Genomic DNA, 13,682 nt, shown 5'->3' on the forward strand with positions numbered 1-13,682 from the left:
AGATACTCAGAGCAGGGATTTCTCCATAATATATGGGCATAAAAGGGATTCTGTTAGGGATCTCCATATATGGGCATAAAAGGGATTCTGTTAGGGATCTCCATATATGGGCATACAAGGGATTCTGTTAGGGATCTCCATATATGGGCATAAAAGGGATTCTGTTAGGGATCTCCATATATGGGCATAAAAGGGATTCTGTTAGGGATCTCCATATATGGGCATAAAAGGGATTATGTTAGGGATCTCCATATATGGGCATAAAAGGGATTCTGTTAGGGATCTCCATATATGGGCATAAAAGGGATTCTGTTAGGGATCTCCATATATGGGCATAAAAGGGATTCTGTTAGGGATCTCCATATATGGGCATAAAAGGGATTCTGTTAGCTGTTAGTGATCTCCATATATGGGCATAAAAGGGATGCTGTTAGGGATCTCCATATATGGGCATAAAAGGGATTCTGTTAGGGATCTCCATATATGGGCATGAAAGGGATTATGTTAGGGATCTCCATATATGGGCATAAAAGGGATTGTATCCCAGATGATGCCCTGTTAGGAGATCCACACTAACAGAATCCATATATGGTCCTACCGACAGCTGCTATAAGCCAACCCTGGCGATAAGGTCTGAGTCGAAGAAATGCTTCTTTCCTGGCAAGAATTGCCCCTTTATACTGTAGGGCTCGTTTGTGTATTGTATGACATCACGCCACATCATCGGCTGAGGACTGTGTGATGTCATCATATCTCCATATATGGAGACATAAGTTGCTCATGCCCAAATATGGGCTGGTGAGGTCAGACTTAGTGTGATGCGTAGGTTATCTCCATATATGGAGATTCAACTTCAATAAGTAACCATGGCAAACTGTCAACTGCCCGTATGTCTTGATAATTGGTAAAACAAACTTTTGGCCTATTTGTGGAGATAAGCGACCAACGGTCGCTTATCTCCCGATTAGGGAGTCTTACTGGTATCAAAACCTCCACCGGCCGTCCGTCCGTCCGTCCGTCCGTCCGTCCGTCCGTCACACGTCACACCTTTGTTTGTGTACGGTGTGATGTCATACTGATGTCAGCAGTGTGATGTCATACTGATGTCAGCAGCTATGTCTCTATATATGGAGTTATATGTTGTTCGTGTCCAAATATGGGGCTTGTGAGGTCAGAATTAGTGAGATTCGTCGGTTATATTTGTGGAGATAAGCGACCAACGGTCGCTTATCTCCCGATTAGGGAGTCTTACTGGTACCTGAACAATGTGTTGTGGCTCGAGAGGGAACCTGCTGATACTCTAACTCATAATTCCATATATACATGTGTATTTAATACAGTATACAGGTTTGTCAAAGAAATAAAAATAAACATTGAAGCAGCAGATGCCATACCTCCCAAATCATCACTGACAGCGGAAATTTCACACTGGATTTGAAGCAACTCTGACTTCAGAAGGTCGCCATTTTCTCTAATTGTCACATGCTTAGTCAGTTATTCGTTATGTGAAAGTCCTATGACGTCTATGACATCTGACATCATACATACAATCCCTTTTATGCCCATACATGGAGATCCCTGTCTGTAGAACCAGCCATACATATATGGGCTGTCTTTTGGCCATATATGGATTCTGTATGTGGCCGATGTGGCCTCCATATATGGGCATTCCCATATGAAGTCCTGTTAGATACCGGTATGGGATTAATATAGATGACATCAGGGATCTCCATGTATGGGCATAAAAGGGATTCTGTTAGTGTGTGGTTCCCCTGACATCACAGTGAAGTCAGATCGTGATGTCAGAGCGGCAACCACATTCTGTTAGAGTGGTTCCCCTGACACTCAGTGATGTCACCTGTGATGTCACAGTGATGTGTCAGGGGAACCACAGTGTCAGGCGTTATAGACAGACAGACAGACAGACAGACAGACAGACAGAGATACGGTCAAGCTGTGACCGTTCATACACTAAAATGCGACCTACGGTCGCAATAAAATCATCATCAGATGTCATGCATAGCTTATTTGATAGGCTTATGAATCATTTAACGAAAACGTGGGCTCCATTTTAGCTGACTCTTAACCGCATGAGTTCAATGGCATGGTTATGAAAGGGTCATTACTAATTTGTTAGTTTCCCCCCCGACGGCATGCAGCGCTGCACCACATACATATACATATCGTCGTCGTCAGGTGGAAACCTCGTATCTCCAAGTTTCAAATGTGTACGTTCTTTCGTAAAGTAAAGCCTTGCTTCATAGACAGGTCTAATCCTACAATCTTTCGATAAACGGGTGTACCAAACTTTTCTCCGTTGATTCTAATGTATTTGTTCCTGTCCATTTCTGCCATGTACATTTTTGTATTGTGCATAATTAACAAGATAATTAGCATATTGACTCAAATATGCTAATTGTCTCATTAACTATGCATGATACAAAAATGTGCATGGCAGAAATGGATTCTACAAGAAAAGATACATTAGAATCAACTGAGAAAAGTTTGGTACACCCTTTTATCGAAAGATTGTAGGATTAGACCTGTCTATCATCATACAAGGCCGTCGCGCAAAACTAGTGAAAACAGTCGATCTACAAGCACACAACGCCTCGCGGTGCGAGGCGTTGTGTGCTTGTAGATCGGCTGTTTTCACTAGTTTAAATCGTTTTTAAAATGACAAATGCAAAACAAACGGTTTTGGACATACCGTTGTTTCCTGTTGAGATTGGCACATTTCCTGGGGCAAGCTGCCCAGATCACACATGTCACACGGGTCTTCTTATTTTTTCACTCTCAAAAAGCACCTGCAATGTAGTGCATTTGAAACTACAATTTGTGTTTATTTTCTGTTTATTTTGTTGCCGAGTGAGGTCAGCAGACAAAGTGAAGTGAGTGAGATGAAAAAACCTGGGTGAAATGTGCCAATCTCAACAAGAAACATCGGTACAAGGTTTCCACTCGACAACGACGATATACCTCTGCGAGTCTCTGAGGCTCGTCGCGCGCACACACATACACAGTCGCCGTTGCAAAACTCCCATCGCGCGTGTAAAGGATAATGACTCACACCGATATCCGGGATGCCATACCTTCTTGTTCCAATGCAAATGACAGATGACTGCCCCGGCACTGAACAATCTCCCCGGGCAACTTTCTGCACCGGTCAGCACTCTGTCCTCTTGCTCTGCCAGCTCCGTTCAATAAGATACCACCGTTTATTATTATCCCTCACCTCCCCCATTTTATTTTATTTTTTTCATTTTTTTTGTCCTACACAGTAAAATCCTCATTGTTCATGTAACTCGGATCCTTATGGGGTCCGTTTGGTTCCATTTTACACACACTCCAAGATACATGGAGTACTTATTTTCTCATTCTAAAACGGCTAGTTCCATTCCTTGATTCTGACTGGCTGGTTTCCCTTAAAGCAGAAATAAGCACTTTTCTGCTGACTTAAGCTGGAATCATGCAATTGCTTATTTTTATTTTTTTTTATTTTTTTTATTATATTCAGGCGGCTAACAATGCTCCCTAAAACAATCTAGTCTCTGTGGCGCTTCTAGGAGCCGCAGTCTACCTCCAAAACTATTATTTTATCTGTAAGAAGCTCTGTCATTAGCAGCTCATTGGTGCATGATACAGCCGACCGGGGCTAAAAGGATTGACGGACAGGTCAACCAATCTGAACAAGAACAAGAGGTGGTCCTGATTGGTCTGTTATTTTGGAGGGGCACCCAGTTTAATCAACCAATGACAGAACTTCTCACAGATAAAAATAATAGTTTTGGAGGCAGATTGTAGCCCCAGGAAGTGTCACACACACACAACACTACAACATTTTGTTAGCCGCCTGAATAAAATAAAATAAAAATACATTTTTAAAATAAGTAATTGCATGATTCCTGCTTATGTCAGCAGAAAACTGCTTATTTCTGCTTTAATTGCTGTGGTATATGAGACTATAATCCACACCTTGAATCAGTTTATATCAAACCCAGGTGTGTTATTTCTTTTGACAGTGTTCCACAATGCACCAATTATCTGCACCTGTGTTGTTGGCAAAAAAGCTGGGAACTGCTTTCTTGTAGCTGGGAACTTTCTTGCAGACCTTGTAGTGAATTATTTGTGAAATAGAACCGTTTTAATTGGTACATGTCCATGATTTTTCATGTTGCCCTATTGTAACCTTTTTAGAAAAGCAATAAGCCACGTGAGGCATGTGGTTACCTGTATTTTATAACGGCTGAGAGGGTCTCACCCAGTGGTGAAAGTGAGCCGAAACGGCCGGAACCCCCGTTCCGTTAAAACATTTGGGGACGGAACTGCGTTCCGTTAAGAAAAGGAGAAGCCAGCTGTCAAAATCCCATGTTAAATAACCAGCCAGAAACGCACGTCCAGGAAGAAAACAATAGCCTATACTAAAGTTAGATTAACATACAGTAGGCTACACAAGTGTTAATAGTTATATTTTCTGATAAAGTGCTTCTAAATTATTCCCGTGGGTTTGTGTAGGTCAGTGTGATCCAGTCTGTTTGCGTTTCAGTGTTTGTTTGACACGGAGCGAGTGGGTGGGACGTTCGCGAACGAATCGAGTCTTTTGAACGGCTCTTTGAAATGAACGATAGGATTCGGTTCACAGTAGGGAGCCGTTCCTTTCTAATGAACAGTGGTGGGAAAATTACTCAATTTCTTTAGAAATATCAATACTGCAATCAAGTAGAAGTTTGGAATGTTAATGTACTTGAGTAGTAGAAGTATCAAAATGTAGGCCTACGTCTTTTGAACGGCTCTTTGAAAGGAACGGATCCCAGAGATCCGGCTCACTTCAAAGAGCCATAAATCCCATCTCTAGGAGGACTCGTGTGTCGTGTCTGTGCCTGCATGCGGCAATAAATGCAGAATAGACCAAAATGATTCAATTCTGCATCTGGAAATGGGAGATGTAGTGGAGTAGAATTAAAAGTATTGGAAATACTCCAGTAAAGTAGGCTAGGCTATAGGCCTACTTAAAACCTGTACTTAAATACAGTACTTTAGTAAATGTAGGTCTACTTAGTTACTTTAGATAACTGGTTATAATAATATTAATAATAATATATAGACCTATAATAATATAATAAATATAATAATAATATATAGGCTATATATATATGCTTACCCTTCTGTATGGAACAATGACAATATGAAGAGGCTTATTATAGAAGCGCAGCAGGTGGGCCTCCCAAAATGCAGTTTTCTATGCATTTCAGGGGTTTTGGGGGATTAGAGCCTCCCAATTTTTTTTCGGATTTAGGACAGTTCCGGCAAGAATTTCAAACCACTTTCACCACTGGTCTCACCACACCTCTCAGCCGTTATAAAATACCAGGTAACCACATGCCTCTTGTGGCTTATTGCTTCATTATAACTTGCGCCAGCAGAGTTGCGCAAATTCTGCGTTCGGTGTGTCTGTGCGTCCCGTGTGTCTGTGTTTACGTCAACCAATGGGCAAACCCTGTGTGAAAAAAAAATGTTTTTAGGGAGTTGTCGTTTTTTATAAATATGGGCATAGCTTTGCTGTAGCTTAAGCTATATTTCATTAATATTAACTTGTAGCTTAGTTTACTACATTTTCCAAGTAGCTTGCCCATCACTGCCTGCCTACCTGCCTTCATGCTTTTCCTGCCTGCCTGCCAGCCACCTCAACTTGCTCTCCACGTCCACTCCTAATACCATCTATCTCCACTCTTCTACCCTTTTGGTTCAATAACCGCCCTTGGACTGTGACTTTGTTGTGTTCTGCTTTTGTGTCTGCTGGTTTTTGTAATGTCACTGTGTGGTGTTATTATACTCCCCTAAACAAACCTCTTTATTATGAACTAGTAAATTAAAAGTAAAATGCTACATTTTCATTCATTGCGTGCACCCAGCCACTGAATGAACGATTTTACTATCATTCGACAGTATATGAAAGAATTGGAGGCACAAAATGGATTTGGTTCCCTTTGTACACTCGCTAACAGTTACAAAGTGATACATTATTACTTGTTATTCTGCCATAAACAAACCTCTTCATTATGAACTGTAGTATTTAAAAGTAAAGTACTGTATACAGATGAATATAGTATCTTATCTACCTTCTACAGAATGAAAACATTGGAGGCGGACTCGTTAAGATTAACTCGTTTAATTAACCCTTTACACAGCTGTTTTTATTTGCGCTGCGCCGCTTACCTTGGCGCGGCCTCAATTGAAAGGGAGATTTTCATCTCCAATGGGACTTTCCCACGGTTAAACAAAGATTAAATAAGGAAAAGAAATATACGTCCCACTTGTGCAGTAGTAGCCTATGCAGTTAATGCTATTCTCACAGCACTGTGTAAGTAATGGAGGCAGATGCAATTTCATTTCTAGTTCACATCCCTGTACTCAGGGGTGTCGCACCAAATTCTGGGCCCTGGGTACAAGGATTCACATTGTGTGCTTTAACTATTGAAAAATAGCAGATCTACAAGCTCACAGCGCGACACCGAGTGCCGCGCTGCAAGCTTGTAGATCTGCTATTTTTGAAAAATCATGAACATTTTTGAATATTTTTTACCCGATATAAATCCTTCGAAGGATTTTCTTTTTTGTTTGAAAAACCTATGTTTCTCTGTCAGTGGTGCTCAAACTTTTTCATGTGAAGGACCCCCAAAATGATATGTATTTGGCCACGGACCCCCATTTTCAAAAAGAAAAAAAAAAAAAACATTTCAAAAATAGAAGATCTACAAGCTTGCAGCGCGGCACCGAGTGCCGCGCTGTGAGCTTGTATATCTGCCATTTTTCAATAGCTAAAGTATAAAATAATTAAGCCCCCCCCCCCCCTTGTGACGCCCCTGCCTGCACTGGATGGTGGAGAACTGCAGGGAAAGTAAGTAGCGCTCAAGATTTTCCGTTGATCTAGCATTTGTGTTGATTTAATTCTGATAGTATAAAAATAGACCCTATGGGTCCAAGCGCTCGAGGATTTAGCTGTGTGTCTGAAAGTGAAGCAAAGTGTTGCTGAAACAAAGCACAGTTTTGCTGAAATCAAGCCTGCATATTACTACACCCTCAATTCAGCTTTTTCTGGTAATGTTGATGTCAAGTGTTTAATTTAAGCAGTGAATGGAACTAGTGGGTAAGTGTTATCATATTTATTTCACATGCACAAATCCAGTCCAATTAATCCATCTTTATTTATAGAGCGCACGCCACACACACATTTCAATCATTTATTTATGTACACATAAGAGATACAGTACAAGGACACATGCAATAATATGCTGTAAATAATGTACAGTCGACAAATCCTGGACAAATATCCAATACCCACACATGATTCAAGGGTACAAGTAACAACGCCTTCGCCATATTTGGCCACTACCGATAGTAGAAGAGATTGAACAGAATGTTGCAAGCCATTTAGCTGCTTTTTTTGGCATCCCAAGTTGTTGGAAGCCTATTACAACCAACCTATGTCCAGGCTGCCAAAGATGAACACAAATAGATTACACCTATAGCCTTGCTCTGCGATGGTTCGTAGGAGCGGCTGGTATTTAATGACTTTACTCATAAGGCTTCCTCTAAGCTAGAATCAAAGGTACAGGCCACTCACTATATATAATTTTAAGACAGGCCATGTTGGAGCCATCTTAACATGGGGGTGGGGGTAGCTTGTTCCACAGTCTTAGGGCGATCAGCATGAATGATAAGCCTCCCCTGGTCTTCAGCCTTGTCTTTGGGACAAGAAGAATCTACAGGTCAGCAGACCTCAAACACCTCAAGGGGGCTCTGGTATGTAAAGGTTCAGCTACGTAGCCTACCGTAGTGCCAACCCGATTTATTTCATTTCTGAGGAAGTTCAAGGCACTCTAAAGGTCAAGCCTCGTAGTCGTACATATCCTGACTCAATCTACAGGGACACAGGACTTGCACTCCAAGAACTGGGAGCAGCAACGACCGACAGGTCCCTATGGAAATACAAGGATCTGGAAGACAAAGGATGATAATGATGATTATGTCAACATCCGCATTGATTAACAAAAAAATACTGTTGGAACGAATTCAAGTAAAAAGATCAGGTCTGTTTACATTGTTCCACGATGGTGTAACCACAATGTAAGGACAATAATTAAAATACCTTCAGACAATATTATGTCAAATCCATTCACTGCAACATTCTGAGGAGTTCAGATTGACACGGCTTGTGATGCAGAGTGACAGGGACGGTAAAAGCCTCAGGGTCGAACAGATCATGAAATATTTAACATCACATCAAGCAACATGAAACTTATGTGTCAGCTGAAAACGCCCGAAGTTTTCTTTCCCCCAAACTACTTTGCACATTCACGGTGGAGCCGGTGCATCCCAAATAAAGTATATGAAACACTTCATTTGCGATGACGCGTACGCGTGCACAGCCAAACAGTTAAAGCAAACAAATATCACTGACTTGACAAGGCTAAAGGTTCAACTCCCCTGCAGCAATGATGCTGTATGCCAGTGGTTCTCAAACTTGGGGTCGGGACCCCAATTGGGGTCCCCAAGTTATTTTGTGGGGTCCCCAGATGATTAGCTTAATGTCATTTTTTTTCTCACTCAATGGTAAACAAACCAACACACAGTTTAAGTGTATATGTGGTATCTGCACATTTCTGAAGTGACAATTTAAGGACTTTCAAGACCGTTTTAATACCATACTGGCCAAACTGTCAAATATTAAGTAAGCGAGAGGCAAACTTTGTGAAAATAGCAGATCTACATGCTCACAACGCCTCGCATTTGCGAGGCGTTGTGAGCATGTAGATCTGCTATTTTCACAATATTTATTTGTGGAACCGAGTCACATTAAATTTAGCCTAATACCTACAATTCCAAGTGCTTGTCAGGGTGGGGGTCCCCAGTTCAAATATGTTTATTTTGGGGGTCACAGACTAAAAAGGTTTGAAAACCCCTGCAGTATGCTATAGCAGAGATGGACAGTATTTCTCTTAAGCCCCTTTTCTACTGACATGGCCCAACACCACACCACTCCACACTGCCCACTTGTGCCAGGTTTTCCACTACAAGGACCTGGGTAGAGTGGTGTTAAAGCGGTACTAAACGTGGTACTAAAAGGTATCCAATCCAGAGTAGGTCTGAGCCAGGCCAAACAGGGCCAAACACTTCATAATGACTGATCACTCACTGACTTTTCATTTAAACCACCAGGATACATTTGTAATACATGATAATAGATTCTATTGTGTTATAACCACTATTATAATCTATTATAGTGAATTATAATTATCATAGTAATACATTAATACTTTATAGTGTATTATAATCACAGTTATAATCCATTATAGTGCATTATAATTAGGATAGTTGTAATACAAATTCATATTGTATTATATAATCACAGTTAAAAGGGTCAATTTGTTTCTTACTGATAGGGGTACTTTTGTGTAATGGAAAATGTATATATTTTTATGTGGTGCGGTGTGGAGTGGTTTAGTGTTGTGTGATGTGGAGCAGTGTTGATTTCGTCGACTAAAACTATGACAACATGTTTTTGTTGACTGACGAAAACTAAATAAAAACTAAGCTGTGATGACTAAAACTAAATATATTGACAATTTCGTCAACAAAATAAAAAACTAGACTAAAACGTTAGGGAGGGACTAGTCTCGCGTAGCCAGACAATTATTCCACAACTCTGAATGCTATATAGAGTCTGGAACAGCAGCTCCCTAACGGCGAGTATCGGAAACGGGCATTACCGTTCAATAAAATATATTTTAAAATGTCATTTCTGCTAAGCAGCAAGCTAAACATGCTTATGATTTTTATTTATATAATGATAAATATGTGTGATGTGAGACAGAAACGGAAGTGACGTGGGGGCTTCACTTCCGCTTCATCCTCGCACTCGCCGTTTCTTCCCCGGTGCGCCAGACTGTATGCCGGGAGCATTTGACCAAATCGCGGAGGCAACAGTCTGGCCACGCGAGACTAGGGAGGGACTAGTGCTGAAGAGAGTCATTTTATGTTTGGTTGTTCTCAACGCTGCGACGTGAGCTTGTAGATCTGCTATTTTCAGCACGCAACCAAGTGTAAAATCAGTCATTACAATGCCCTCAAGGCCTGCCAAAATTCCTTTTTAGTTGGCTGAATCAACTGTAGATTTATCATAAATTAGACTAAAACTAAAACTTTTTAGGTGACTAAATTATGACTAAAACTAAATTACATTTTATTCAAAAGACTAAGACTAAAACTAAATCTAAATTTGCTGTCAAAAACAACACTGGTACTGTGGAGCAAAAGCTGCAGTGGAAAAGGGGCTTTACATTCTGCCACTATATGAAAAGTACCCGCACTTCACAGTGTGCTGTCATCCCGCTGTGCACGTTGAGCTCACGCATCAGTGGCATAAATCTAGCGGGGTGAAGAGGATGCGACCGCACCCTGCAGGGGGCCCCCAGCAGGGGGGCGTCTGAGCACAGGTGGCGTTGTTTGTTTCTGTTTGTTAACTGTTCTGCTGCTGTAGACGGCGCTCACCGTCATTGAAAGGGTTAATACCATGGCGCCGTTGACGGTGAGGACTGTGAATCTTACTGTATATACAGTAAAGATATTATTACTTACTTAATGTCGCTCCGGTCCCGCCCGCATCGGTAATGTCGGCGATTTGTTTACAACGCACGTTGGGCGTGCACGCGAAGTGAAGCTCCTCAATGTTAAGTCAATGGAGAGGCCCATAAAGAAACTTCATTTAAACAAAATAGCCATTTTGAGACATTTTGCAGCAGATCTAAATGTAAACAAGGCACAAGGCAGGGCGCAGCCATCTTCCTCTTCTTGTCCCACACTGTCATGTGACTAGATGACGTAATCGTTGCCGTCAAGTGATAATCCAAAAAAACAAAAACAACCCCCTTCCAGCCCTTCAAAATAATAGCGGCGGCCTATGGAGGAAACTGCGTGGCACCGAGGCACCAAGCAACTTTCAGATTAAGAGGCACTAATTGTGTTAAATGAGGTCCCGCGATGCCCAGGGAGACTCTTAACAGTGATTAAGGGATGTACAGTACGTTCTCTTGAAGGAACCTGACAGTCCCTGTACCCTATATGACTCTTGTTCCCTCCTCCTGGCCTCCCAAGCTGTGCTAGAATGACCTACTGTAGCTCCCCCCTCGCTCTCGGTCAGGAACTGCATGCTCCGCTCCACGTTTTCCAGTCCACAGCCTCTTCAGACTCTTCTGTGGTCACATCACCCACCAGTTCATTAAGTATGCCTGGTTGTCATGGTGGGTGGTGACCCAGATGAAGTTAGCCATACCCACAGTGTTGGGTGAATGGTAAAAGGGGATGATTATATGATGATAATACCCAATTACTGAACGTCAAGTCTCCAGGTTTTCTTGAGAATATGTAGGCCTATGACACTGATTTACTACAACACTATGGCACATTACCGGTATTAGTCCACTAGTACTAGTGGTTCTCAAACGTTTTATTTGCAAGGACCCCCTTAACTCTGAGAGTGTACAAATGGAACAGGGGTTGAACTAAGGTCTCAGAGGCACTTGCCCATCGGGCAAGTACAGGTCATGTTCTACTTGCCCGAAGGTAATGCCCACTTGCCCGAAAAGTAAATCGTCCTTTATAAAATGATAGGTACGATTTTAATTACCGCTCAATTTAACACTTATTTCTTTACTTTCTGGGCCTGTGAGATAAAATGTCATACCTCAATACCAAATACTTTAGCTATGATTGAATATGTCTATGGGTTCACACTTGTTATTTTTTATTTTTAAATGTAGCAACAGTAAAAACAGCACATTATAGGTAAATAGTGCTCTTATTTTACATTCCACAGACCAGAAGACACAGCGCACTGGCCACGTTCAGGTGTTTAGACAGATATCTCATGTTTATAGACATTTGTGTCCCCTCTCAAATGAGCACTTGCCCTGTCGGGCAACCTGAAAGCCAACTTCACCTGCCCTGACGTTTTATTTACCTGCCGGGGGCAGGTGGGGAAGCCTTAGTGTCAATGCCTGTGGAACATGTTCTCAAAGGGCCAGTTCACCTCTGGGGCAACCAGATCTTATTTTATTGTTGTTTGGGACACGATTCTTTTGTTTGTTTTATTTTTTGTGTTCAATCTCACTTATAATTGTCTTTGGATTATGGAAGAGACTGCTCACCTCTTCAGCTTTATATTCAATGGCAAACAGGTGCATTTCTTTCTTCTTTTTTTTACAGGAACTGTAAAAAGAAAAAGGACAAAATGTATATGTCAGAGGACTAATCTATCGGAATGATAAAGAGTACTTTATTCTCAAATGGAGTTCTGTTAGAGTGGCAGACTGGAGGAATTGGACGTTACGGGTCCACTCTCAGAGTTACAGACCTGTTATGGTCATTTCAGGGATAACATTACTGTCCACTCATTTTGTACTGTTTGTCCGTGACAAAAATGGAATTTTGATTGAAGTTACTACAGGGGGTCCTCCAAATTTTTGTGTGATAGAAACATTTTTTCCTCCTTTTTTATATGAACCACTTGAAACGCTAGCGTCTATATTTGGAAAACTTTAGCCAAAAATAGCAGATCTACAAGCTCACAACGTTTAGATGCTAGTTGAGATTCAGCTGGTATCCTAGATACTATCATGGCACTTCATTGTTTTCTTTGCAGTTTGCACTCTACTTGCGGGGCCATTAACCCTGTTGTTTATTGACAATAGCGGTCATGCCATTTACTCTGACCTTGGACTTATGCAGTTATATAACTATAATAACTATATACAGTATAACCAGAGCTACTGTTCACCATTATAAGCGCCGCATGAGTTAGAACGATTTATTCTTTCATTTGTATTATATTTATAGTTATGGTTATAGCGCTCGCTGTGAATGGCCCTTAAGTCGCTCTGGATACGAGCATCTGCTAAATGCCCGTAATTGTAAAGTGTCAATTGTCCATGAACCTACTTAAAAGTTTATAATGAACTAATGTTGTCTATTCTATAGCATCCGGTCCCGAGTTGCTGCTTAACCTTTTTCTTAACGACGCGGAAGGACTTAAAATCCAATGCGTTACCACAACTTAGCTTAACCTTATATCGACACGCTCCCCTCCCCGTGCAGTCCAACGCCTCCCGACTCTCCACTTTCCAGCCGCGTTGCAGCTTATTTACTTGCGTATCGGTGTTATAGGTTGGGCCAGTGGGTGGCTGGCTGCCTAATTAGGCCATAGTATAAATAGCAATGGCTCAGAGAGTAGAGAGAGAGAGAGAGAGAGAGAGAGAGAGAGAGAGAGAGAGAGAGAGCGAAAGAGAGAACTGGCGGACAGACAGACAAGCCAAGAGACAAACTGTACAAAGACACCCACTTTTTGGTCCAAAATTAGGATTTATAACACCCCGGAATACCCTTTATTTCCGCAGGCCACGCTATAAATGAAGATGGCGCGGAGGGCTCTTGGACGCGTATAAGGCAATGTGGATATTAAGCCATTTAGGCCTAGAATTATTCAATGCTTTAACTATTGAAACATAGCAGATATACAAGCTTACAGCGCGGCACGGCGCAAGTCTTTGAATATATCTATTTAAAAGCGAACATTTGTAACTCAAATATTTGCTTCTGGGGGGTCCCTGGAACAACATATTTTGAGA

Source organism: Nannobrachium achirus, assembly GCF_963921795.1.
Source record: "Nannobrachium achirus genome assembly, chromosome: 24".
Classification (NCBI taxonomy): Eukaryota; Metazoa; Chordata; class Actinopteri; order Myctophiformes; family Myctophidae; genus Nannobrachium; species Nannobrachium achirus.